The following is a 27,745-nucleotide window of genomic DNA, read 5'->3' as shown; positions in this document are numbered from 1 at the left end:
TGTTAGTTACTTGAGGGTGCCACATATTTGTAGCAGATAAACAGAGCATGAGTCTTGTCATAGCTACAACAGGGACAAGCTGGTCTTGGTGTTTTTTTCTACACCAACAGTGTTTCACTCAACATGATGTCCTTTTGTAATGTTGTCTTGGGTTTGGATTCAAAATACTTCATGTTTTTCAAAAGTGCCAAAGTCAGCAATTATGCAAACCCGTACAAAATTGATCCCCTCCATCTCATGGAGTGCATTGTATGCTCTTCATTGTATTTAATCCTTTCTCCTCACACAGACTCAGAACCCTCAGTCACTATTGGTGCTCTCAACCTTGCCTTAAAATTGACAGCATGAGCCTATAGGAGCAAGATCCGATCACTCTCCCCCTAAGAATGTGCCAGACTGGCCCAAATTCTCTGGTTGGGTACTGACTAATCTCCCTACTTTCTTTGTGGATGTGGGGAGCTGCCCTGCAGAGATGTAGCACCACTGGGATCTGGAATCGTTATAAGTATGACCTGACTTCCTTCTGGAAGTTTGAGGCTATAACAGACACCAAAAAGCCTTTATAATACGTGGCCAGAATATGGCCGTGCTTCAGTCACTCCATGAGAGCAAAGGAACTCTCTGGGTATGGATAGTGAAGTATGTGTCATCTTGGCCCTTTTCTTTTCCCTCACTTTCTCCTAGCTGTTGTTCCAGTCATTTTCGACCTCATTTAATTTTGTTTTCCAGCACTCTCTTCTTAAAAGTTGCACCTTGCCTGCTTACTTCTTGACATTTACTCATCAGTCTGTTTCAGACCAAGTACCTCGTTAAACTTTTAAAACTTAAATATGAAGAAGTATGTTTCTCTTTACCACAATGCCTACAATAAACTTAATTATTTCAGTTCAAGGTTTCCAAGAGAGGCCTTTTTTTTAATCTCAGAGTGAACATTATCCCAGAAAAATGTAATGAGTCATTCCCAAAAATTCCTACAAGCTCTTTCAGTAATCTTCTTCCAAATGTAATTTCTGAATTATATCATACTGATATGATTTTTTTCTTTGGTATTTCCTATAGTCCCAATGAGACTTATTTTGTCTGTCAGCTAAGCTGGTTTCTGCCCGAATTCAGAAGAAAAACCTGATATGTTGATACCATATGAACACCTTGTATTAGGACTAGATGTCATCAGCAACCCTTTTTGTATGCATTATCATACATCTCAGGTTATGTTCCAGCTAAGTAGCTGATAAATTACTGGTGTGACTAAATTTATGGATGCAAATAATTTTTGCAGAATGAGGACATGAGAATGGACAGTGGAAGTCAGTGTCAGTAATATTGCCATGCTTTCAAAACAAATAGAAAGCTAAAGAGTGCTTCCTTCAAACAAATATTTCTGCTAATTATAGTAAGAAGCACAGGAAAATTTCCAAAAAATCTTGAGACAGAAGTGGATTTATGTTTAGTTATATTATATTTCAAAGTTTTCTCGAGTACAAAGGTCTGTCTTTAAGGAGGATCTTTTCAATAGCTATCCAACAAGTCATATTGAAGAAAAACGAATATTAGAGAATATAATTCATACCAGAACTATATAACATAGGTAAATGAACAATAAAAATGATAAATTGGGCAATAGAAAAGATTACAGAAATAATGCTTTCACATATTGGGCATTCATTAAATTGACTTTCCTAGGTAATTACTTTAACATTTCTTCCTCTGATTCAGCACAGGTTTTGAATCATTAAAACAGATAGTAAATATTACAAGGTTTCAGAACCTACTCTTGCAGACCTCTTCCTGGAAACTCAAGAAGTATGGCAAAGCCTTTGCTGAGGGCTGAGCCTCTTCTGTAAGTCAAATTTTCTGGACTGAAAACTGAATTCACCAATAATATTTTTCTTTTTCAAACCCTGCTCTTTCTATGAAGACTAATAAATCCACTCTTTTGTGTAGACTGAAATAACTTTAAATAGTGTACTAAAATTAGTAATGAATTAATGTAGCATGATTCATACTTATACTGTCATTTGTAGGTATCAAGGTGGGACCTAAAAGAAGGATTCATTAAAACAGGTTGTTCTAAAACACGGAGGATTTTTAGCTATTCTGCTGTGGGTAGAGTTGGCACTTAATATTAAATATATTGGTTAATAATTTTTGTTAAGATTTTTTTTCTGGAGAATGTTGAAGTTCCTAGCAGCTCCCCTACTGCCGTGGTTCCATATTCTTTAATTCTTTGGCTGTCTTTCATTGACTAATAAAATTAAATTGAGAGCCATGTGCTTTAAGGACTTTGGAGATTTATAGAAGCAAACTGAGTTCGAGGAAGCAATTTTTAGTATCTGGCAGTCTGAAACATGAGAATTCATGTAGTCTTAAAATTGTATTTTTTATTTATTTTCACATAGGTTTGTATATACATATATATATATAAAGTATACTCCTCCTGAGCTAAGGTAACTTTTCCTTTGACCAAACCTAACACACATACCACACCAAGTCATGCCTTATGGGAAGTTTTCAGTTGGATTTACATGTCTAGCAAGCGGGATATTCAGGAAAAATTTCACTAAGGACATGAAATTTAGAATTATTCTGTATAAACCTGTAAATCATGAAAGTACATGTTACACTTTTCTTATCAATAAGGTTTTTTTTCTAGCTTATTAAGCTATGGATACTGGCAATGGTCTGGCAGTCTATTTTTTCCTCCCAAAACCCTATATTTTAACATATATTAGTTTGTCTTACTATGGGGTTCCAATTCTTTGTAAGGTGACAAATATAGGCCAAGACCCCAGAGCCTAAAAATGCCAAGTCAGATTGCAACAGCTCTGTTCTGGAGAATAGAGTAGATGTATGACTGTTCAAACTACCAATATGATCTTTAACATTTAACAGGGATACACTGGCAGAAAATTGGCTGCTTCTTACTAAGGCTCTGATCCATTAATGTGTTAAACCCATGCATGTTTTGAAATAAGAGAGACTTGATGAAATCCAAAGGATAGTTGGAAGGCCTAAAGCTGAGCAGATACTTAGCTTTTTCCACCTTAAGACTTCAAGAACTGACTATACGACCAAAGAGCACATTTATATGGAGGAAGTGGATAATAGAACTAAAGTTTCAGTACCATGAAATGTATAACTCTATTCTCACAACTATGTTACACTTTTATATAATTCTTCACGCAGTCCCTTAGATTAATAGATTAGTCTAATCTAAATATATTCCTACTCAGATCCCTGATCATAAATAAGAAGTTGAGGATATTAATATATGTCTGTAGGGTCAAGTAAACCCTTTTTCACCACTTTAATTAGCAAATTATTCTCTTATCGATTTACTTTTAGAATTGCTTTCTTTTTTATCATCCTAATTTCACTAGATCAAATATATCCTAGAGACTAAAAATTTCCAGTAGCAAAATACTTTTAACATTTTTATCTGTCACCTAATCTTTTCCACTTTTCTTCTACAAGCTATTTAATTCTGAGTCTCTAGATGTATGCTCTCTACATTTTCCTGCATCTGAAATGATGTTTTCAGATTAAATTGTGAGAGTAATGTGGGATAAAATAGTGGTTTACTACAACTTTATATAAAGTGTTCAAAGTAAGATATTTTAAGAAGTTATAATTCCTCAGTAATAACTCTGAAAACGAAGGTCACATAAATACAGTGTGAACAAATGCAATAATGTTTTCAGCAACAAAGACAAGGAAATACGGTGTGCTGATACCACTTATCATGTGAGGGGGCCATTTAATGCTATCTGAAAATAGAACATAAGATGCCTTCCTGCTATTCTCTGTTGTTCAATTGTGTTTCCAGGGATATTTCTATCATTGGCAGTGCCTAGTCCCTTTCTGCTATCTAAAAATGTTCTTGCTCATCACATACCCTACAAAGAAAGCACAGCTAAGTACTGTGTTGAAAATGATGTGACAGGAGGATGTAGAGGACATGGAAAGGGTCATACTGCTTTCATTGGTTACAGCTTAGGGGAAATGCCGATAAGATTACAGGCTTAGTGTAGGTAAAAAATGAAAAAAATAGCTTATAAGTGAGCAATTAATTTTCATTATGTCTCTTCTATTATTAACATTTAGCTGATATTCTTTTAGTGACATATCTCTTTGTATATATTAAAGGATAGCATTTATAATGTAGTCTGCAAAGGAATATTCCATTTCATACTGCAATACTTGTAGCAGAAAAGTAATTTAATTCCAAAGTCTGCATATATAAAGTAATGACAGCTATATATATTCAGATCATGGACATTTGCAAGCCTACAGTATAGGGTAAGCAGCCCTTTGTCAGAAGTCCTGTGTTTTTCACTGTAGAGTGGTCTCTGTTCACTCAGCTCATGTATTGCTACACCAGTCACCAAACATTCCACTCTGAACAAAAAATATGTGGAGCCAGGTTTTACACAACTTTCACTACCTTAGTCCCATCATTTCAGCTTGCTCGAACTCACAGGGAACTACCGAGAGAGTTAACCTATTGCTGTATCCCTTTTCCTGATGTGGGGGTCTATTTCACTTTCAACTATTTCACTTTTCCTCACATCCTTTTGTTAGGTGTCTACTAGGAAAAATATATCAACCCCCCTTCAACTTTGGTTGCCAAAACACAGCTGGGGCTTATAAAATTAGTCTGAAAAAATATTTTTTTCAAAATCAAGACCTATTCTCCATGTTGTCAAAAGGAAGTTGGATGTAATTATGCTGTATTTTATAATAGGTTTGCATGTAAAGAAAGAAAAAAGGAAACTATCTAAAGTGTTTACTTATGTCCATAAAATGCATGCAGGTATTCTTATAAGAAACATATTACTCCTAGCTGTTCCTCTATGCAATGTAAATGGCTTATTTGGCCAAAACCAACATGAGTTATCAAGAGGAGAATGTACACCATAACACAGAGTTTCATCTCCTCTCATGCCTGTATAGATGATTAATTAAATAGTCAACAATTTAAAGTGTTTGCTTTATTTTGATCAGGACTGTAGAATTCAGTATTCCAATCTCTATTATCCAAGCACTGTGCAGGTCCCTAATGAGGCTGGTTTGCTAACAAGAATTCTATAAAAATCAGAGTGGAGACATGTTTCTAGAGTGTCAGAATGAGATCTGCTGTGACCAGCTTAAGCTCCCAAATTCCCTAAATGAGGAGAATGGATTCTTTACCAGGGAGTTTCCAATATGTCTAGCATTTTTTCTCTGAGTAGAGAGGGATTAAGGGACTTTCTTTAAGGGCTCTGAATGGATTCTGTAAGTCTTACATGGTACCAGATTCTCTGCATGTTTTTCTAGCATAATTGAAATAGGCAGATAGGGTTTAATTTTTATGCCCTTCTCCTGGAAACAGGAAAAATGGAAAAAGCTGAGATATTGCTATCAACGGAGAAACTGGTTTGCATCCCACTCCTTCTTACTCTCACATTTATGCAAACACCTCACGTTTGTTTACTTTTTGTGACTCATTTGTCATGTTGAGAAGCTGAACCAGCTCCTGACTTAAGGCCACAAATTTAGTATTCTCTGATAAAGCTTTAGATGAGCAAAGTTGCAAATATGTGAATCACTGAAAAGAAGAGGGACACATCCTTTGAGTCTGGAATGATTATAAGAGCAACACTGGAACGTAATTAGATTTTTCCATAATTAAACTTTAAAAAGCTGCTATTAATTGTGTTGCTCCAGCAACAACAATCTAATGAAAGAGGAAAAAAACTGCCAAGCACAATCATGGTTTGCACAAAGAAAGCAAAGTAGAAGAATAGTCAAATTTACATCTGCTGAAATGATTCTCAGCTAGTGTATTGTACAACACTACTGCATTGCTTCTGAAGCCCATTGCCACAAAAATATGGCCATTTACACTATTTTAAATATTAATTAGGAATCTCAGAAAATTATGTACTGGAGCACAACACAGTTTTTCTTCTTTAAAATACTGTAAGGTGAGAAAAATGTGATGACAGACTACTGAATGTGCTTGGCACAGTATGCTCTGTCTCGCTAAAGTGTAGCATGAGTAATGCAAGGTTACTGCAGTAAGTACACATTTCTTATTGGATATCAGAGAAAATAGGTGTGTAAAATCCATGTAATTTGATAGCACATATATCACCATTGCCCTAGAGAGTACTGGATCATAAGGATCATAAGGCTACATATTTAGCACAGTAAAAGAATATTTCTCATCTTTTCTCTCAGAAAATTCTATGGAAATGAGTGGGGGATGGGAGAAAAAGCTTATAAATCAAGTATTAAAACAACAGGCAAACCACAGAGTTGCTGCAGAGACATGAGGTATGTCCTTTCCTTTTATTTTATGACATTTTATTTTAAGTGGCCCTCTACCCCCCATATTTTTAGTAGCAGTGTTAAATTACAGTAGCACTCTTAGGGAAATACATGTGAGATTCACATGAATACCAAGTACATTCATTATGATCAGTGCTGAATTCCTAATGAGAATAGCTCCACTTTTCTTTTTTTTTTTTTTTTCTTCTCTGTGTTAACCTTCAAGGCAAGTCAACACATTTCAAACATCCCAGCCTGATCTTAATTTGGAAAGCAGTCTTAAATATACCACTGCCAAGTCAGATCGAATCAAAGCCGTGAGGAATGAAGTCAAGGAGGAGGAGGGGAGGCAGGACTGCCACAGCAAGGAGACACTGTGTGAGAAAGAGAGGTGAAAATGAGAGCTAACATCAGCTCCCCCGGGGTCTGCTGTAATCAGCAGACAAATGGTCTATACTCATGGCATGTATTCATTCTGCAGCAACGGGCTGCCAACAAGAGCCTTCCTGTGTCTGTTTGGAAATAAAGTACTAGTCTTCCTCTATTCACATGCTTTGAAACTAAAAAGAACTGCTGACAAACACTGCTTTGGGCATTTGACACTGCTTTTTGATCTAGTTAGACAGTGTAAAATGAACAAATTAGGAATCTACTACAAAAGAGTCTCAGTCTTAGCTTGCTAAAATATCAGGGTTTAAAAACTGGGGTTTTGTCCTTTTTTTCCCCTCTCCTCCTCTCAATTGTTTAAAATCAATAAAGTACCTTGCCACTTTTTCATACCGGCGAATGGATTCTTTCTTCTGTTTCGTGATTTTTCAGCTGCATATCTGTTCATGAAAAAGTCATTAATATCACACATAACAAATATATTTATATATTCACCATGTAAATATGTTTTTTAATTTGCATAGCTCCTGTCTCTAGATATATGCTTTGGATTTTGAAATTTGAAAATTTCCTTTCAAAAATTTTTAAAGGAATTTTTACATTCTCAGGAGGATTCTAACATTAGTTAAATTAACTTCCTCTTTTAGTATAACAAAACTGCCTTTGAATCAGTGAAATGCCCATAAACATGGCTTACCAATTAATCTGGAGCAGCACAAATGATTTTTTTCCTTTTTAAGTACATTATTTTTCAAATGTACTTTTATCCTGTCATATTGTGTATTGGACACTAACGAGTTCCTCTGTGGAGTGACGTTACCTCGCATGCTTTGAAGTATCTTATGTGTGCATACGTAAAAGTCAAAAAGCCTTTGAAACCTCATCTTATTTAAAAGTGAAAAAGACTAGATAGGCTGTTATACATAGAGCTAAAAGCAGACAGCATAAAATGGCCTCCAAGACTTATAATGAAATTAGACAATTTTTTTTTAATTCAATGATTCAGATGGATTCACTGATGGAATAGCAAACCATTTCTGAGATCACTATTACTCTAACACATAATTGCAGGAGAGCAGCTACTTATCCATTACATTCAGCTGTTCTGCCATACTCCCAAGTCTGATTACCAGTGTACCTGAGAAAATGCATTTTCCCCTCTCTTTTTGCAACAGCAAAATCAAATTTCAGTCACAGTTTGCATCATAATACCTTATCATAAATCCACAGTTTAGGACTAGTGACTATATTCGTAGGTACCTACTGATGGAAAACGTTTACAATATGCAACTCTTCCCTGATATTCCAGCCATAGTGGAAGAGAAAGTGCAAGTGTGGAAGTTCATCATAATTTCCTGCTCTGGCTGTGATAAAGAAACAGCAGAAAACAGGCTCTTTTTTTGCCTGTGAGTATCCCACTTCTAAGCTGCCTTAAAATAGCATAACAATGTAGTCACAAAGGCAGAAGAATTTTGCGAAAATGCTCCAAGCAAAGGGTCAATGGAGCCACTGAATAAAAACTGTGTGAATTTAATGAATGAGATCCCGACTGTGTCCCACCTGCTCGTTCTTTTGGATGATCGAGCCTGTGCTCACGCATATGAACAACAGAAAGGAACTTGTTCTAGATGTGTTTTTTTTAATGTGGTGCATATGTATGAACAGCGCAAAGGAAGAGCAGAGCATGGATTGTAGATCAAAAGAAAACATTTTTGCTTTCTTATTTTTTAGTGAATGCTGTTCTTTCAGTAGGCAGTGGCTTGGCAGTTTCAGAGGTTGTGTTTCTGCTCGTGCTTCAGCAAGAGGAGAAGCACAAAGGACACAGCAGAAACAGAAGCTTCCTTCGCCAAAGTTTTCTGTCCCAGATGAGAAGGATTGTGTTTACAGCTGCCATGGCAGGCAGTGCAGCTCAATATTTATTTGCCTTGTCCAGCTATGGAGTAGGGTACTAATTGCTGAGGCAGAATACAGCTTCTAAGGTCTTTCTCTTTCCTCTGTGCATTAACAAGTTGAGAGACAGAGAGAGAAATAGGGAAATAGACAGACACATAGAGTGGCTGTGTTAATATTACTACCTGCAGACAGACCCTAGAAGATACTACACCAGGCATGTACAATGTACTGCTAATATCAGGAGTAATAGTTATTTATGATTATTACTACTATTATTATTATTATTATTATTATTACTACTACTATTGATTGCCTCTATTTTTTGCTCTCTCTGAGAGATCCAAAACATGCTGCCGAAGATAAGTTATAGAAGAGAGATGGCACATTCTGTATCTCTGGGTTTCCTTCAAATACTGACACTTTTTTTGAAATGCAAATGCAATGGATTTTTGCGTGGATATCCTGCAAAAGTCACTATTGTTAAGACTTTTTTGTTCTTAAGGTGTGTTTTACTCTTCAGCTTATTTTGCAAATCTGAGATACAATGATTGCTCTACTAGTTGTGTCAAAAAAGTAAACACGTGTAATTTTCTAGGAATAGCAAAAATCAGATATAAGAACTGTTATCAGAGAATGATGATGATGACTTCCAAATCATTAGTAGGTAGTTAATACACTGATGTTAAGGGTTATGATGATTTTCTGCTGCACCTTTCCATAATCAGGTCACAAACATTGTGGCAATGACCAGAAGCATGTCAAGTCAGTCTGCAATTTGTTCAGTAGCACATCCAAAATGCTAGGTGTTAAAATTCAGATGTGTGCAATGCAAACTGAGGGCAAGACGTCAGAAGGTCATGCTTGCTTTATTTGAAGGAGACTGTTCCAGTGACATTTGAGGAAATAAGGAAATTTATTTTCTCAAATTCACCTAGAATTTTTCTTAAGGAGCACCCCACTCTAGCCATTCCTTCCTTGTACCTTTGCTTGCTGGAGATGTCAGTCAGGCATCTTGAATGCCTTCGCTGATGATTAGAATGACTTCTTCATTTGCACCATGTATTGTGTATAGCACTGCCTGAATAGAGGTGTTACTGGAGAAGAAAGCATAAACTGCAATGGCCAGACCACTCTCTTGGACTCCTGTGTTTTTGCAGTCACATAATTGGAGAGCTTCCGACACCTTCTCAGCAGAGAAGATCTGTTATCAAAATTATTCTCCATAATGCAAATCACGGTGGTAGCTACCACTGCAAGAAGGATCCCTGAGAGAAATGGCCAGTGAATTGAAACCTGAGGATGACTTTGGCTACAGTTTCTTCCTTGTAAATCGTCCTTCTTTTGCTTAATTTATTCTGATCACAACTCCATGGCACTGGAGAACATGCTGATAAACGGGCCTGTGAATGCTAGGAGTGCAGTAGGATTGACATTTTAAAGGTAAACATTGAGACTTTTCAGGAAACCCAACAGCTACCATATAGATACTGATATAACTTCTGACAGATAATGATGAGTGATATGTAATGTCATTCAAGATGAGAGGCAACAACTTATTTAAAAGCACTAAATGTGAACCATGAGGGTGGACCCAGCTGCCTTCAAACTCTTGCTCTGGAAAAATTATCTACTTAAATGTCAGGGATGACATTGAATAGCCTTCAAATTTCAGAACAATGAGTTTGTGATCAGGTCCTTATGAGGCATGCTTTAAATGCAAATTGCTGCTGAAACAGTTGCTCAAGCAGTTGTTTGTCAGCCAAGGTTAGTTGCCAAACATCATACTCTCGCCAGGGCCCTGAATTCCTCCAATCTCCTCTGAAACAGATCCTGCACAAATACCATGCAGGTGGCACAGTTCCTCTGCCGGGTGAAGACAGGTCACGTTTGTGTCTACACAGGCCATATTTGTAATTGTGTATGTCCAGGATCATCACTAGACAGTGTCCAGCTTCACAGTAGCTGAAGGCAGGCTCCAGGGGACCACATCCACACGTAGTGTAACTTTTACTGTAGGCTTAAAAACTTTCTCTTGCAGTTTGGCATTCAACTTTTGTGATGCCAGAACAGCTGCTTTCTGTTACTACCCCAAGCAGTTAAGTTGCAAGGAGATATGAGTTTAAATCAACCTCCAAATTTTCAAAAATATAAAGCTTACTTAATTTCCATGAAAAAAGAGTCACATTGAAAGAAGGTGAGAATGACTCAATTCCTTAGTACTTCCATTCCAGCCAAATCCCACAGTGCAGAAGAAAAGAAAGTGAAACAATGTAGAAAGTGAATTTAACTAATGCAAGAAAGAAATATTACATGTTAGTTCAATTTTGTATTGCAAAAAAGTTTCCAGTTATTTTTCATTTATACCGCACCTTTTTGCCAGGTGTGATTACACAGTGTGTATAATCATACACCTTCCCTCCAGCTTTGTACGAGGTAGGCACAACTCTGTACGGAAAACAAGACAAAGTAAATTATGAGCGCCTGAAACTGTAAATCTCAGGGTTTTGTGAAGCATCTGGGAGGTTACTTCATCTTTTAAATCCAATAATGCTTGGATTTTTGCCCTTTATGGATATTTGAATTCTTTGGATTCTTTTATTCTCCATTAAACTTCATTTGACTCTGCATAACTGTGTTAGCCTGTGCTATTCTTAACAAAGTGTGAACCTAAGATCTGGAAAGATGTAGCTGTTATCAACATGAACGTAAATTAATAATTTAAAGAAGAATACTTGAACACATATTTTACTCAGTTCATGGAATGTTTTGTTAACCTTTGACATCAATGTTTAACATGGAGAATTTAACGACAGCTTCCAAAAGGAGAACTGTCCACTTGTAAATGTTTTAGGTTTTAATATATGTGGATATAGGTACACAAGCACTTAAATAGTACATAGTAATTTAAATCATTAACAGCAGTGTGTTTAAGTTAGCAGTCTCTTTTTTATGTTGATATTAGCAATTGCATAATATTTTCCATGCTTCTGTGGCTGCTCCCCAAGTGTTTGTGTTAAGAAAGAGAAACCTGTCTGATTCACAAACATGAAATGCTTATACTGTTCTGTTCTAGAAAGTCTTCAATTTATTATTTTTTCTATTACGGTGAAATCTTCTGTGAATGAACAACAGTCCCAAAAGCTTGTAGGAAGAAACACATTTTGCATACATATTCCCGGCATTTTTTTCCTTATGAAATCATTCTGCTACTACTACTACTACTGATTATGATAATTAAAAGAAAATATTGTTATTCATTCAGGACATTAAAAAGATCTTCCCTTGGGGAACCCATGGCAGGTGTCTACAACAATGCTTTGATATTTTGATTTATTAATAGAGAATAAAAAAGACATAAGCAACCAAAACAAGACAGCTGTTTTCTAGAGGCAACAATATTTTCAGGTATTCTGTTTTCTTACTTTAATTTTTTTGCTTATTTTCATGGTTTTCTTTTGCTTTCTCTATTTATTTATTGGTGTTGTTTATATTTTCTTTTTTTGCTTTAATACACCACAAAACCAAGCTTAGAGAGGAACTGGCATCACCAAGGATTTTCAGGCTCATTTTGTGGCTCTTCCCTACCTCCACTCTTGACACTGATCAGTGCATCAGATGTTTGATTGTAGAGCAGCCACAATGGGTTGAATTGTGTGCAGTCATGGGGATCTCTAGAAGGCAAAATTAATTCTGCTCGAATGTCGTGGGTCACCCTCTCCATCCCATTTTCCCTGCCTTTTAGCTGCATCATGATTGATTCACTGTAAGAGTAATTTAAAAATACATTTGATATTATTTTTGCAACATTTCCTGTTAGTCATCCAATGAGTTCATATAATATAAATGTTGCAACACAAAAAATTATCTTTTTTTTAAGCAAATGCACACTTCAGCATGCAGTGTAGGCCCTTTAGATGGGCCATTTTTAAGAGGTTCCAGTTTTTATAAGAAGATATTTCTGTACAAATATAAACAGTAGCATGGAAGATATGATTTTCCTATTATATCCAATAAGTTATTAGTGATCAATTAAGTGATAAGAGCTAAAAAATTTAACCTTCTTTTTTAGCAAAATTTTCTTTTTTTTTTTTTTTTAGCAAATGATTTAAACAATCATTTAAATATGAGACTCAGAATTGGTGGTAGGAGGATATGCTGCACATATTATAATTACCCACACATGAAAAAGTCAAGATTGAGAACTGAAGAACAGTAGTTGGTTTTTAATATACAGAATCCTACATGTGAAAAAATATGCTTTGAATGCTTGATTTCTTTTACATGGATATTAACAACAACCACAACAACAAGGTAGAATAGGAATTTGGAGAAACAAATCGGTAAATCAACAATGATGTTGTTTTAAAGAAGTATGAATAAATTCCACCCAGGTTGGGTGAGGAGGAATAATTTATAGGAATGTGGCTTTCTTATTTTATGGATCTGAAATTTCCTCATTTAGTAAATTATAAGGCTTTGCCAATTAAGGACTGCAGAAATGGGATTAAACTGAAGTAGACTGCATTTTTAGATATACAGCTGTTATGGGCACAGGCAAACATTGCTGATTAGAAGAAAAGAGGATCAGGACTAGAAATCACCCAAATCGTCTGACACCATGAAAATGGAGATTGTATAAATACAGAGGAAAAACTTGACTTATTTGAGAAGAAAGACTTATTTGAGAAGGACCATCAATAGAAAGACAACCCCATCACTTAATGGATGTATTTTTGTATACAGGTAGAGTCCCATTATCAGCTGAAAAGAAATTTAAACAAATCAGAAATTGCTCATCTATTCACAGAGGTTACTGTCAACATGACCACATGTTAAAGCTGCTTGTAAATAATGAAGGAATTGAAACACTACCCTTATAGTGAGGAAAATTATTAGAAAAGGTGATTCAATTAAAGAAAATACAGATTTCATATTCAAAGGAGAGACAGCCCTACAGGAGATGGCAAAACCAATGTATCTTTCACAGTCACAACAATTTCTAGTGATTAAATAATATCATTTTGTGTTTTTTCCAAATTAGAATGTATTAATTTCCAGGCAATCAGAACAAGAAGACATGATAACATTCCTATTTTCTCAGAAAGTTTCCTTAATGACAAGTTGACTATACAGTTACATAAATCCTTTATTCTCTTTTTCATGCATAGTCTTCATGAATGCAGTAGAGACAAATAGCTTTGGAGAGCAAATTATTCATCTATTCCATACAAGAGAAATGGCTGGCACTTTTAAAGGAACTTGAGTACTGCTCTCCTCTGACTTGGAGTGACTGGTCTGTGGGTCAGATATTCCATCTTTTCAGCTAAGACTGAACCAAAATACTGTCATTTGAGATGTGCTTGTCACCCTTGTCTCAAAGGTGAGACTCAAACTGGCTCGAGCTGCAATTCGCTTTAGGGGAGCACAAAGTCATCCTCAGATGGTAATGATTCTTGGTCCACTGATGGCTCTGACTAGAACCACATCAGTGACCCAGAGACATTCAGGACTTCAGGGAGAGTGCACGGGTAAAATGAGTCTCAAAAACTATACAAAGGACTTATCAGGGATGTATTAAACTTTATTCTCTCAGACATCTGTAAAGTAGACTACTCCAGATTTGATAGGTGAGATCTATAGGTACAAAAGAGTAGAATGCTGTTACAAATATAAGTATTACAAATAGATACAGATTGCAGCAAAATATTTTTAAATTCTATATTTCATGAAGCAAAGTATTTTTTAATGAAAGAAATGTTGCCTACTTAAAGGACTTTAAATATTGAAATCCTTAACATTTCATGTTAACAATAGATGAATTTTCCAAAACTAACTGCATAATTACTTCACCATAATGTGTGGGCTTCTTTCATTCTAGCACTGGTATTTGTCTTTCATATGCATGCTTCATAAGTGTGTGTGTGTGTATACATGCACAGGTATAGATATAACTGCTGTACCACTGGAAATATAATTATTAGGGAGTTTACCTCCCTTGGGAATAATAACAGTTATTATAACTCAGTTATATTTAGTGTATGTTTTTAACATTTTGACAAACTATTTTTTCCTTCTTTTATTGACTGGTTATATTTATTATCTATTCTCTTAGATGCTCATTTTTGTATCTCTTTTAAAGAAATTACTTTTTTTGTTAACATTTGTCTAAAGTGACAAGGAGGTTTTTACCTCGTTACATCTAACTCCAGCATTTCCTACTCTCTTCAAAATTTTTTAAAAATTTTATTTAGGGAGCAAAGACTAATTACTAATTTAGAAATTTTTGAAATCAGGAATTATTTTTAATTCCTGCATTGATTTTAGACAGTAGGCGGTGGCGACAATTGTTGTTTTATAGTTCGCTTTTAATTCATAGCACTGAACTCACTTTTTAAAAATTTTTTTTTACCAATTAGTGTGTTTCTCAAATTTGTAGATTTTCTTTTTCTCTCTATTGAAGATGAAATCATCAAATTTTTGGATTAAAAATCCTTGGATTTTTAGACTGTTAAGATAATTGTTATATTAATCAAACACTGTGAAAATATAGATGTATTTCAATTTTAGAGCAAGATAATTAGTAAATTAACCCAAAAGATATATAGAGAATGATGTTTTTCACTGGCCATAAAGGTGTAAAATCTCTAATTTTCAAATTTTCAGCATTATCTTCAGTAGCAGCCTCTAAAACGTGCATTTCTTGTTTTACGTCTGAGGTAACAAAGAAAATGTAAAAAAAATCACTCAGTATTTATACTAGTTAAAGTTAACTACTGACCTCCCTACCAGTTCTATAGACTACTATTAACCTTGTCTGCAGGAGGGTGGTGATTTTAAGAGTTATGACTGTTAATGACCTTTGAATGCACCAGCAGTCTCAGATCACTTACTCCCCAGTGTACCACAGGACTCAGACTTTTCCAGATGGGAAAATGATAAGAAGACAAGGAAGATAGCAGGTCAGTCTTGAGGCAGCCTCAAGAAAATTGCTGCAAAATGAATCGTGCTGGTCTGCAGTGCTTTACCCAGCATTTTTCTTTTGAAATTCATCAAGCCAGAGCTTGTTGACAGAGTGAATGCAATGATTGTGCAGTGTGCTCTAAGAAGCCAGCTTAAAGGTTTTTCATCCATCATCTCAGCTATAAATAAACAAGAGGATCCAGGAAATGTTCTGCATATTTGTGCTATCCATAATATTTTACACAGATCTGTCACATGCTTAAATCTCACCATTATTTTCAGCCATAAAATAAATAAAAAATAGGGTGCTTGAAATTTGTAAATGGTTTATTTCATGCTTATTATCAATTAAATCAAACTGTTATTAGTGATATTTCTTCACCTGGCTATGCAGACCCATATCGTTTATATAATGAGCTAATCAGTTTAACACAGATGACATACCTATAACGAGGGAGCATGCACAGCATTGCTTTTAGGAAATTTCATATCTTAGTTCAAATCTCTGAAGAAATGGGAGAAGAAAAGAAAGATAAATTGGCCCACAGTCACCTAACACTGCAAATCTTTCCCAAGTACTGGCAGCCCAAGTTTTGCTCTGTCTTCGAGCAGTTAAGATGTGTTTGGGAATCATGAGATTAAACAACACACATTTCAAACTGCTCTGTTTTGTTTTCTGTATTTGCATCTTTCAGGGTTTAGTGTTCCCACTTTTGTGTCTCCGATAGCTAGACATTTACTATGTATTGTAATGAATCTCATGTTTATTGTAATACTCTGCTTCATGGCTCCTGGTGCTGTAGTTATGAGAACCACACTAACACTGTATGCCTTGGAATAGAATCACTGGAGAGGAGCAGTTACATCCCACTCTGAACTCTTTTCCTTAAGGCTGGAGGAACAGAAATGTTTCACCTGCTTTTCCTGCCTTCTCACCATATTGCTTCCTGCCCTTGTGGGAGCTGATGAAACCCTGGTCCAGAGGGAGAGATGCAGAGTAGCCCCATCACTGTATAGGTTATGCTGATCCTAGTGGTCATGGAAGAGGCAGGGGAGTCATTGGAGTGACTTTAGGGAAGCTTGCACCGTAGAGTACAAAGGCTGGTGAGATAACTCACGCTTTACTTCATCTAATGTGAATAAGCTGGCCTTAAACAACAGGGCCATAAACTAGGCTGCACTTCTGACATGAGGATTCACACTGCTCCTGGTTAACCAAGGCAGGACAGAAGCAGTCCCTTCAAACCTAATTCAGAAGCTTCATAGTAGAAAGAAACTGATAGCTATTAATAAATTTAACATGATTTCTGATTATATGACTTGCTTAAAAAAGAGAACTATTAAGTAGTTTATGAGCCTTTATTCAAATTGTTTGAGAACATAAACTGTTTGAGAAATTGTAGTCCATATATTTCCTACAAGAAAAATGTCTGGAATTTCAGTGGCATAGGCAAGACAATTATAGAAAAACTCCACTCCTGAAAACTTGTTCTAAATGTTTTATCACACCCTAGGTACTAATATATGACAAAATCCTTCTGCTCTTAGTGCTGTTGCATTTGTGTGAGATGAAGGTTGTTGTCTCACCCACACAGACGATAGGATGACACTTTAATTGGAAAGTGACATTGTTGGGAACATTTATGAATAATTTAGTATGTCCTCCCCACTCATCTTTTTATATGTTCTTCAAGTCATTATTTTATTTATTATTTATTATGAACTGATACTGTGCTGATAGCTGTACAGAATAAAGGAGAAAAAAGTCCCTGCCCTTGTGGATCTTATGCAGCAAGAAACGTAGAAAGCTCTTTTCCATTCTGCTCATAAGATAGTAAACACATTCTGGCTGTGTTCCAGGATTTTTTCTCTCTTGGAACTTTCCTTTGCTGACAAATGCAACAATAAAATTAATAGTAAAACTATCTCAATATGAGTGTACTGTTAAGCTTGACTGGCTTTAATGTTCTTACCCTCTGAGATCTTCATTTCCTGCTCTAGTTGTCTTTTCCCAGCAGAAATACACAAATGTTCTTGTTGGACTGAAGTTAATAGAATTTACCTGCATTGATATCAGACCATATCAACAGAAACATGATCTTTCTTTACAAAGAACTGAAACTTGTTAACCTTTTACAAAACATTAGTATTGTTTGCTTACTCTTCTTTCTCTCTTCTTTCTTTTACTTTCTGTGTTCTTTTGCACCTGCAAATCAATTTGCTAATGAGAGATAGGATCAAAAGGCTTTGCCTTTAGTTTTGGCTGCAGAACTCTGGAACTGCAGACTCATATCTTCTATTCAAGTCTGAAACGCAAGCATACAAAAAACTACATTGTTTCACTGGCTGTTTTGTCCATACAGCTCCTTCCTGATGCCGGACTGACTTGTTGATATTTATTAATCTAGAAACAGCTCTTATCCTATTATATCTGTTACTGGTATTAATTTGTTTGCCATGAAACATATTACCAATTTTGGTTGTCAAAAGATGAAAAAACCCTAATTAGAATAATGTATTTAGGATTAAGTAATTGCCTGCAGTCTAATGTGAGGGTTTTCATTCCTTTATAATTTTCAGCTGAAAGACTACTTTGCCTTCTAATATGTCTGCTTTTTTGACTGTATAATTTTTAGCAGTTCATATTCAGAAAATTTCTAATCATTCACAGAGTATGTTGCACATGTACTTGAGTGTATCTTGGTGTAACAGGTGCACTTCCCTAAAACACATTTTTAGAGAAGCTGATGCCTAAGGAAAAATATTCCACTACAGACAGCTGCATTCATGTGTTATGTTTATATGCTGTGTCTCTGGCCAGGGGGCTTTTTCCTTTCTGGAAATCATCCTCTTCTAAGATATCACAGTGTTTTCTACACTGATTATGATGTAGTGTATATGGAGTTTGTGGAGGACTGAAAGATATTTTATGCTGAATCACCAAACCATCCAGTTAAAACTTAGTTTAGAGTAGGAAGTATACCTGAGGGAGGCAGAGCAATGAATAGAAGACTATTTGAGAGATTTTTTTTTGAGTTTTCTTTTATGAATAAAGAAAAATTATTTTCACCCTTTTCACACCAAATATTAACAATATTTAACCTTGTGGTCTCAGGCTGTGTAAAGGGATATTCAGATTAGATATCAGGAAGAATTTTGTCACTGATAAGTGTCAAGTGTCAAGTGTTGGAATAGGCTGCTCAGGAAAGTGGTGGAATCACCATCACTGGAAGGATTCCAGAAAAACTGGATGTGGTACTCAGTGCTATGATTTAGTTGACATGGTGGTGTTTGTTCAGTGTTTGGACTCAATGACCTTGGAGGTTTTTCCAGCTCTTATGATTCTATGTTGTAAGGGCAAGCTAAACTGGGCATGCAGTTTTCACAGAAAGAAATACTAAGTTCTCCAGTATCAAGGAAGTGGTAATAAAAATGAGAGGCAAAATCCTGGAAAGGGGGAAATTTACAGAGTCCAGTGCAGTAGGCAGTCTCAGGGCAATGTGAACAAGATGAATGTGCATGAAGCCTAATTATCTGAGAGTGAAAGGTCATCAAAATCAATTTGCAGCATGATGTACAAAGGTCATTATCAGACTGAAATTCTCTATACCCATTGAAAATGCAATAAAATATGAAGTGGATGCCTCCATAGCTATGACTAGTAAAGAAAAAAGTCATTGAAACACCTGTTTAAAGTTTTGGGCTACCTTAGTTTTATTCAAAATATTGCAAGTAATGAGAGGTGGTTTTTTGGAAGATAATATTTCTGAAAGAATCCATTCATTTTCAGGATCTATAATGCTGACAGAATTGAAAGCATCTCTCTAAAATTACAGGCCTTCGAATCAATAGCGTAATATTCGTAATTTGTCTCTTTTTTTATTACAGACTACTTCATTGTTATTTTTATTTTCAGTTTATGGAATTAAATATACTAGAAACCATCTTTTTGCTTTTTGCTTACCTGTTGTTAAGGGGTGCAGACTGTGTGGTTTGTTTTGTCTGTTTTGTCATAACATTTCAGTGGTAAAACGACCCTTTTGCAAGCAGACATTGATCTGTATAGCCAGCAGAGAAGACATTACAATGCCAACATCTAAACTTAAATACATACTAAGGAATCTATTTGTGCTGGTCCTGAAGCTTAATATAATCTATACAATAATGAGATGATTTGTCAGAACAAGATGTCTACCAGAAGGTTTTCCTTATGAAGATTTTTGTCTGTTAAGGCATGAGAGGTAAGCAGTCTATACAGGGAGCTGTCATTCAACAGGAACAAGATGTTAGTCTGAGCATGATCACTCAAAGTTGAATTAAGTTCTGAAAACTGTGCATTAATTCCCTTTTGTGTTTGCTTCTCGCTTTTTCTGGCACAAGGACTCTCCTTCCTTAATCCCCCATGAATAAAAAAACACTTGAAGTAGACGAAGGACCCTGGTGGATATGGGGTGGAGAGTGGCTGCTGACTACTAATTAGATACACTTACACAGAGAAAATTTTCTTCAGCTTTCCCACTTTGTCTGCATTGTGTTTTCCACTAGCAGTTCACATCAAAGGGAAGAAAATTAATTTCCTGCACACACAGAAACCTGCAAGTGTTGCTTTAGCACAGACCCTCCTTGTGCAGGCTGCACAGCAGCTGCTTGCAGGGCCCACTGCAAGATCAAGGTCACGCCGTGCTCACAGCCCCTCCTCTCTTCAGGAGCTTTGTAGAGATAATCTCTGATGTCCTGAATATGTTCACTCTGCATCACCTAGAAATGGGGTAAAAATAGCTGCTGAGGAGCCTCTTTCTTTCCCACACAACGTGCAGCCTCTGAAAGCATAATGTTATTCAATATTAATACCTTAATAACTGTTGTCAGCACGCTTCAAACCATAAACAAAAGAAGCCCTTACTGCCGGTATTTTTTTCCTTCTTTCTTTACTCCTGTGGTGTTTCACTAAACGGTTTGTTGCACCTTTTCAACACTCAGATCAAACCTTAATACCCTAATAAAAATGGTGCTGTAATTTCATTAACATCTTTCTTATTTTTCAAAAAAATAGAAGGATTACATTGCACCTTATGTTCTTTCAAAGACATATTTTTGAATGAGGTGGCTACCACAGGATATTTACATTTGTGGCAGTCATGGAAATCTTCCGGACAAGGAAATGAGATTCAGCATTGCTAATGGGAAGATAAAAATATTCGGTATTTGTTTTACAATTTGCTAATAATGAAGCAGACTGAGGGAATGATTGGTTGAATGCACTTGGAATAATAATAAAGGGCAGGGCAGATGCTGAAAGATATTTTCATGTTTCTTCTTCTAATTGATGTTTGTTTCTCATGTCCTTTGTGTGCATTTCCTGAATTAGTGTAGCATTCTCTGAGGGTAAATCAACCTAATTTTCCCCTCCTGACAGCTGCATCCTTGATGGTACTCAAGAAATGGTTCCAGACTTGAAACTTGGCACTCACAGGGAGGCTGCACTGGACTCAGCTGGTTCTAGATATCAGGCAGAGGCCGACTGCTCTGCCTCTACACCCAGAGCCACCTGCAGTGTGCTGCAGCTCTGGGTCACACCACATCTGCAGCCCCGTGCCTCTCCTAATGGTAGGCTGCTGACACCCCGATGCCTTCTCATAAAACACCCTGCATTTTACACCAAAACTCGCACACCTGTGGGTGGCCTCCAGTACTGGGCACCTGGCAGAAAACTCTTCTTTCCTTAAGGGTCTGCTTTGAGCAGCTGTGGCAAAACCACTGCGAAGGATTGGCTTAGGGTCTCAGTGACAGCCAGACAGATGAGGGGAAAACAGTTGGCTTACAGAAATCAGTGGGAGCAAATGGGTCATGATCTCACCCCCGCTGGTGCCTTGAAAAGTAAGTCTTCATGTTGACCCAATAATATTAGAAATATTAGAAAACAACTTTAAAGATTATTTAATTTCAGTTATTAACAAAACAATATTGTAACTCCTAAGTGTTGAGTGTCTCAGTTACACATGCAGAATGTCCTAATTTGGCCTAACTCCACCAGTGGATTAAGTCTCCTCTCTACATCTAACCCCTGCAGCAGCTCCTGGTACATACATCTAGGTCCTGGTGATTGATCAGTGCCCACTTCCTGCAGAGACACATTTTGCAAGGAACCTTGAGAAAAGCTGACCTGTAAATTGGCTGACTGGAGCCTTTCCTGCCAAGGCAGGCTACACAGATGTAGTTTGGGTGCAAACAGGCTGATTACTTGCTTGTCTGAAGGACAATTCCCCATGTCTTTCTACAGAGAATTTCTACATTGACAGTGTTCTTGGGCTTCACTTGATCCCAAAGTACAGTTCCAAAAAGCACTGGCGAGAGTGGAAGGGTGGGGAGGGGGAAAGGAGTATGTGCAATTCTGTGTTCTTCCCTCCTCCTGTGTCTTGACATCTATTGAGGACTTTGGCTCCAGGGAAATAATGTTCTACATTCAAGCATTATATTATGTGTTTTATGAATAAAACATGAATTTGGTTAGCCCAGAAGAAACACACTGTTTAGGAGAATTTATTTTTTCTTACCCACCTAAAATCCATGGTATTTTCTCCAGGATTTACAGTCCTGATAGCAGTCAGCTTGAAGAGAATTTGGCCTTAGTTACATTTCACAGCCATATTTCTCCTCATGATCTAATCATGCAAATATGGTCTAAGTAAATAAATATTGCTTCAGACAAAATTATGATCTCAAGAGGATGTGCTTAACTTTTAAAGTGGAGTTGAAAAGTGATCCCAGGTATTTAATAAAGTCAAATTGAAAACAAGAAGATCCATGACAGCAGGTACACAGACAAGCCACAAGATCAATAGGTTTATTTGATGGGCAACTGTAGCCTTCAATGTTACATAAAACTGAAGGCTTTAAATTACATTAATGAGACTACCTGAGTGTGGAATTCACTATACCAAAATTCATTTGCTGTAGATTCTGCTTGTTTTTACCAGCATCTGCCTCTCTTTAAGGCAAAATTATTGATGTGCTAAGGCATTTTTGGGAGACATGAATAACTAATCTCTGTACCTGTTCAGAGTTTACATTGTCATGATGGACAGGCATTGCAGGGCAAAAATTAAAGACCAGAAGGCATCACTAATGTGCTATTCAGCTTACATAAAATGCTAACAAGCCCTTAAAAATACATGCCCAAGGCACTGAGTTTGTACAATGAAACATTTAACAGCAGCTTAATGGAAATGACAGTGGTCAATACTTGGTCAACTTTAATTTGCCACCACTGGGCATGAACATAAGAATTCAGTGATTAACGCCAAGATTAAATGCAATTTCTGATAAATATTATACAGCATCCTAATACTTAACTCTCATGAGAGAGTCTGGACACCCTAACATCCCTTTTTCCCTTTTGTTGCCAGAATTAAGGATTTTCCTCGCTCCATAGAAAATAAATTCAAAGTCTAACAAAACTGCTTTATACCAGCATTTGGAAATGCTGTATTTCTTTCCTCTTCTTATATGGTGCCTAGAAGCTCTAGGAGGTTTTTCACCTCTGATACAAAGTTTGCATTCCGCATAGATTCAATTAGGTTTACAACTAGTTCTGACAAAAGCAAAGCATTCTGTAAACATTTTCTCAATATTTTAATGTTATCTTCCTGTTTGAAAGGAGGCGAGGATTTCTGGTGTCCTTGCAGTAGAAGGACTTAACGTGAAGGCTAATTTAACTGGCTCATTGCCTTTCAACCGAGGTCACCATGTTACTTCCTGTATCCTGTTTTCTGGTCCATTTCAAGCCTCACATCAATTGTTGACACGGAGTTTGTTGATGAACGTGCCCTAAGAGGACCATAAACCAATTTGTGGAGCAAATTAGAAGGTTATGAAAGCGATGACATACCCAATGATTTTCCACTCTCTATCTTGTGTGTGCATCTTAATTTCCAGATAGCTGCATCACAAAATGAAAAGAGTTAATAGCCTTCTTGTTCTTTGTGTTCCCCTTCCCCCTTCTGTTAGGTTTCAGTGGACTATTTCAATAAAAGGAAAAAGGAACACTATTCACTAGAAAACAGTTATTCAGGTACAATAATTTGTACTTTATGTCATATTATAATGGTGAGTGTAAATTTTCCTTTGAACCATGTTTTATTAACATTTTTTTTCCACAGTGTTACATCAAAAGACTCTATAAATAAGTGATGTGCTCAGCCTGCCAGCTCTTACATGCATACCAATTACCTCTATTGGTTTCAGGACACGTAGTCAGTACTTTAAACAACCCAGATAATATTGCAAACTGAAATATTCAACATCTCCATCTTGGTATGCTGTCACCATGCAGAGAATGATTATAATTGGTAATCAGTTTCACTGCTGGTAAGTTGAGTGGCATGATGCATTTTATATCCATGCCTATGTCAAACTCAATTAACATTCTAGCACAGTATATTTCAGACAGAGAGCTAATCTGAGGGAACAAAACAATCATTTTTTTGATGTTCAAAATTCTCAGTTTCATGAAGAGAAGAAAGAGCAGATACATTTATTAATATTGTAGCATTTTCTATTTTTTCTTCCTAAAAGAAGAAGGTACAAAATAGATCTTTACTCCCAAATTCCTGTTTTCAGGGGGTGCCTGTCAATGAAACGAAAAACTGCAGAAATAAAAAATGATCATGATTTTTCTTTTTCATTACACACTGCTGTATCAAGATATGACATTCATTATGACACAGTGAACTGAAAAAGGCTTAATTCTGAAGAAAAAGGAATTGATCTATCAAGGCTGATTTTTATTGTTTCCCTTTTTTAATAGCCACGAGCATTACAGTGCTTTGTCTAATTCCACAACAAATGCATAAACAAAATAATAAAGAGAAGGCTTATGTATGTAACCTCTATAGAAGAAATTAGGAAGCTGAAGAGGGCAGATAAAAGCTTCAACATTATGAAATTCACCATCACTGAAAAATGTTTTCCCCACTCCCACACCTCTTACAGGTTATGCATTTCTCCTATCACCCATAACATCAGTTTTTAATAATATAGCAGGCTTTGTGGCACAGAATGAAACAGATAAAACACACAAAATATCTTTTAATAACAAACTAACAAAAAGCCCCAACTCCAACTGCTAGATATTGCACAACTTGCCTAGAGTAGTCCTGTTCCACCCATATTTAGTTTGTTGTATTATCAGACAGATGGCAACAATTTTCTGATTCTGACTGTCACTGCCCTGACAAAAGCAACGTAATTTTGCTGAGATGTCTTCTCCACATGGGCTCTTTTTCATCCATTGGTTCCATGGTCTTTATCGTGTCAGCTATCCATCGAGGGATCCACATCTTGAAATTACAGAATCACACGATAGCTGAAGTTGGAAGGGATATGTCAAGGTGGTTTGGTCCAAACCCCCTTCTCAGACAGAGTCACCTGGACCAGGATCAAGCTCAAACAAAATTTTTAAAAAAGAAAAAGAAAAAGAAAAAGAAAAAGAAAAACAAAAACAAAAACAAAACAAAACAAAAAAAAAAAAAAACAAACGAAAAACCAAAAACCGAAAAACAACAACCAAAAAAAAAACCACACAAAAAAACCCCCAAAACCCCCAAAAAACAAACAAAAAAAAAAGCCCCCCCCAAAAAACAAAAACAAACAAACAAAAAACCCAAAACAAACAAACAAAAAAACCCAAAACAAAATAAAAGAGAGAAAGAAATCAAAAGAAAAGAAAAAGGCCATTGTTTCACTCTTCCTACAGCAAATCTATAGGGAGAAATATGGAAATATTGGAAAACATGGAAACAACCTCTCTACTAAAACAAAGACCAATAATTCTGCAGTTCAAAAAATAAACAAAAATATGATAACACCTACTTTTGTTCTTTTGATAATTAGAACTCGATACAGGTGAGATTGGCTGAAAGTAAAATAAATGTAATCATATTTTTCCTGAAGTATTTGAATTAAGTCTTGAGTCTGAAAATCTGACTTGGAAACCCTGAAGGAACAAAGCTGTCTGACAGTTTTAGAATAGCTAAGACTTTCTCAGGAATAATATATATTTATTTTTTTATATATCTATAAGCTGCTGCTAGTTCACCACGAAATTGCCAAGATAAAAATCTTTCACCAGCTTGTAGAACAATCAAGAAGTTCCTAACAGTTTTTGCTAGCAGACTCAGACTGAGTTATCCCAATTCACTTTTCTAATCTTCAGAACATGAAGAAATTGTCGATGAAGTAACTGACCTCAACTTTGTGTAAGCAGGACAATTCAAAATACTCTGGTAGAATCCTTCCTGAACAGAATCCTCAAAATGTGACCATTGCTGTCTTTTGATCCTCCAGAATGGAGAAGTGCAACAGAGCATGTTCTAATGAAACCTGACCAAAGACTTACATGACTGGTTTCTGTGTGATAAAGCCTGGTCCACTGTGAATTTTTGTGAACTGTGAGTGGAAATATGAAAAAAAAACATACATTTTCTTTCTGAAAGAAATAGAGGCATGCTTTGCTATTCCACATTTTCGTGAAAGATGGATCAGGATGTCAAAAATTCATCTCTTTATATCTCAAGAGAAAGACATTATTCTTTATTTCTGGTAAGACAAGTATTCTTTTAATTGCTCTCTCTCCCTTCCTCTACAATCTCAGTTTCAAGGTTACGCTCTTCTATTTAGCTCTCCTAATACCTGTAGGCTGGTGCAGACATTTTCTGAACGGACTATATTCTTTATGATGATATACTGTTGTCTCTCCTGTTCTTAACCATTGAAGCCGAGATAAAGTCTTCATATTACCTGATTAATTCATCAGAATAATTCTGTACTTATTGGAAACTGCTCTGAGAAGTTATTGATATAAAGATAATTCATCATTTTCTGGGTACCCACCGTGTCTCTGGTTTGGACATATTGATTTTGCTTACATCATTTGCTACGATGATTCTGTCGAGAGTATCAGCCTTTGGTAACAGGTCAGAAAAACAGGTATATAAGTCAATCTCTACCTTTACTTCAATAGAAGATTTCAACATGCTAATAATTTATTTTTTTTACATTTAAATGAGATGTCCCATTTATATTAACACTTTAGTATTCTTAGGAATAAGCTTTATGCCCCTTTTTAAATTCAAAATATACTTTACATGAGCAGTCTGGCTGCAAGCCATGGGGAATAATGTTTGCACTATATCATTGCAAAGAGTTTTTCTCAGTGTTGACTTAGCTGCTCCTGAGAGGGGCAAATAAACTTGATGTCACATCTGACCACTATTTCCCTTGAAAACAATATATTCAATATGGCAAGAGCTCTTCTTTAGGCAGTGCCATTTACACAGACCAGGTTTCTATTTATCCCAAGACTAACTTGCAACAGCATTGCATGGTATTTTGGCTACAGGGCTGATTAATGTAACACATTCATAGCAGGACTCTAGGCAGTGCAATTTCAGTCCTTGACACTGGTTTAGTACATACAGTATATTTACTCAGTGGCAGAATAGTCTGTGCTTTGAATATTGTCACAGATTAGGTTCACTTTAGCAATTCGAGGATTTTTTTTATAATTTGTCAATTCCAGAGAATATCTGAACACTTTTTCTCTCTCTTGATAATGGTCTTCATCTCAGCAGGAGCAGAAAAGTTACAATGCCCATATTCTGCATAGACTTCTATGGTTTCAGTGCACTAAGAGTATCCATGTGGCATTTTTGCTTTAGTGCAGGAAGTTGAATCCAATGTACTGTTTGAAGACTGATTCTGTCAACAGCCTTATTAAAAGGCATGGATGGAGAATAAATATATGAAAAAAGATCCTTGAATCTGATAACATTATTATTGTTATAATATTAATTAATAAAATACTAAAATCATAACAACTTATATCATATCTGCACTAATGTTTGGACAATTTTTATTATTTAAAAGATCCAATGCTGCATTGTAAGCTGCAGATTTTTTTACATTCAATGATGTCTGGGAATAATAATGTCGAGGATATTGCTATTGCCAACTATCTCTTTCTTAAGACCTTTCTCCCTCTCCCTTATTTCTCAGCAGTCATAAAAATGGGACAATTTATTTTTAATTCTCATTTATTTCATGGTTTCTTTTGTAAATTATATGTTATATATGTTATATGCTTTATCATATAATGACTTGAGGTAACAAAAGAGATTAAAAGAACATTTAGGAA

Source organism: Sturnus vulgaris, chromosome Z, assembly GCF_052056855.1.
Source record: "Sturnus vulgaris isolate bStuVul1 chromosome Z, bStuVul1.hap1, whole genome shotgun sequence".
NCBI lineage: Eukaryota > Metazoa > Chordata > Aves > Passeriformes > Sturnidae > Sturnus > Sturnus vulgaris.
Note: the sequence above shows the minus strand (reverse complement) of the source record.